Source organism: Elaeis guineensis, chromosome 6 (genome assembly GCF_000442705.2).
Source record: "Elaeis guineensis isolate ETL-2024a chromosome 6, EG11, whole genome shotgun sequence".
NCBI classification, from domain to species: domain Eukaryota; kingdom Viridiplantae; phylum Streptophyta; class Magnoliopsida; order Arecales; family Arecaceae; genus Elaeis; species Elaeis guineensis.
Window position 1 is genome coordinate 73850305 of NC_025998.2, and position 2367 is coordinate 73852671.

Below are 2367 nucleotides of genomic sequence, written 5' to 3' on the forward strand. Positions count from 1 at the left end.
AAGAGGTAAGTTTATCTGGACCTGTTTAAATAGTTCCAACATTTCATTCATTTTTATACTCTTCTTATCAAGAGGCAGAGAGGATTCTAAAGCACTGAGAAATGGAGCTTTAGGTGCAGGTGCTGGGTTAACAGGTTCTTTCCTCTCTTCAGATTTCTTCTTTTCTGTTGTAGCTAGAATTGGTTGCTCTTGTTGTTGGATTACTTCAGGTTGATTTAAGATTTTTTCGCTTCAAAGGGTCATGATCGATTTGGCATGTTCGAAAAAAGTTTCAAGACCAATGGAGCTTTCAGCCATGTACTGTCTTTTTGGGTTATTAATAGGCTAACTAGGTAATTTGCCTTCTTCCCTCCTACTAAAAGCTGTTGCTAGCTAACCTATCTGGGTCTCTAGCTTTGCTATTGATTGCGTATGGGAGTGAAGGAGTTGGGTATTCATTTCTAGTCCTTTAAGTGCTTGCAGTACCTTTTCTTCGAAAGCCGAGCTATGAGTACTCGGAGTGGGTTGAGGAGGGTTCTGGTATTGTGGCTGGGATGGATGCCTAAAAGTTACATCCGAGTAACCTGATCTTTGTTGCACCGGAGGAACCACTGGTTGTGATTTCCATGAGAAATTCGGATGGTTTCTCCATCCCGGATTGTACGTACTAGAATAGGGGTTGTTCCCTGATCTATGAGTAGTTTGGGCTTGATGGACTTGTTCTTGTACATGTTCAGGAAACTATGGTGCAACCGGACAATCATTCACACAATGAGTGGGGCTCGAACACAATGCACATATATCTTGTATCTGACAAGATGGAGAAGGTGACTGTCCTATACTTAATAATCGATCTAACTTTTGAGACAATTCATCTACCTTATGATGGATATCTATGGCATTTCCTACTTCATATATTCCACCTCTCTTTGGGTTTAACATGAGTTTATCTCTAATAGAGGCAGACATATGATGTAATGAATTTTCACTTAAAATTTCAAACAGTTGCCATGCCTCATCCTCACTTTTCAGCATGAATGTCCCACCACATGATGCATCGACCATTTGTCGATGTCTTTCAGATAGCCCATCATAAAAACATTGGATTAACTGCCACTTGGGTACAGCATGGTGGGAAAATTTTCTAATAAGGTCCTTTAATCTCTCCCATGTTTCATGAAATATTTGTCCATCTAATTGGAAAAAACTAGTTATGGCTTTCCTCATTTGATTAGCTTTTCCTATGGAAAAATATTTCTTGAGAAACTCTCCTTGCAGCTGGTCCCAGGTTGATATAGTCATGGAATCCAAAGTATGTAGCCAGTATTTGGCTTTGTCCTTAAGTGAGAAAGAAAATAATTTTAACCTAAGAGCATCATCGGAGAAGTTGTGAATTTTGACAGTTGAGCATATCTCAAGAAATTCTTCAAGATGTTTATAAGGGTCCTCATTACTAAGTCCATAAAATGAAGGTAACATTTGAATTATACTGGACTTAATTTCATATTGAGTGGCCTCCACAGGGGGCACTTGAATACAAGGAGAGTAGGTATATGTGGAAGGAGTAAAGTACTCTTTCAATTGCCTGGATGGATCATTCTCCTGATTTTGGTCCATATTTTTACATCTGTTGGCTCTAAAGGTTCTTTCTATTTCTGGATCAAAAGGTTGGATTTCTGGTCGTAACGATCTACGGCCAAGCATACACCTTACAATTATACTTTAGAGCAAACATAGAAACTTTTAGTTTTTATAATATATATATATATTTATAATAAAGTGAGAAAAGAATGAAGAAAATCTAAAGAAAAGAACCTAAGAATTTTAAATCTATGAAAATGGAGAAATTAGTTAATGTTTAGATGTTAATTGCAATCAACTTAAACAAGCATAGACTCTCTATCCTAAGGTTAACTTAAATCTAGACAGCTCCTAACTTCCAAGACCGCCTTTAAGCACTCTAAGCTCAAGACTGACTAACTGACTCGGCCAGATAAGCATAAGATGTGGGAGGTTCCCTGCTCGTTGCTTTCCTTAGACACCAACTGAGTTGGCCAGGTCAGTCAACGAAACCAATTGAAAACCACTTTCTTTAACCACTTGCCTTAGACACCGAGCAATTAACCAATCCGCACTCGGTTCAACTCTAGAGCTTTCTTATCCTATTGAGCTCAAAATCCTTAGGGGTCAACGTCTAATTAATTTTAGATTAAGGTCTAGGTTATGCAAATGCAAGGGAGTGATTTATGGGCCAAGGAAGGGTGATCAAATCCTCACCTTATCTTAGTTAATGGGTTGCGCCCTTAAAGTTAATTATGGAGATGCAATGCAAAGAAACAAGGTGTCCAATCAAGTTAGAAATTTTTATATTTGAGGTTACGCTATTTT

General features: G+C 38.1%; 1 non-coding gene across 1 annotated transcript; it reads left to right on the forward strand.

Moving 5' to 3' along the window:
* Positions 1-1103: 1103 nt before the first annotated feature.
* LOC140858988 (small nucleolar RNA R71) lies at positions 1104-1209 on the forward strand. The gene has a single exon (XR_012142389.1). It is a non-coding gene; the product is annotated as a small nucleolar RNA R71 (small nucleolar RNA).
* The last annotated feature ends 1158 nt before the right edge of the window (positions 1210-2367 follow it).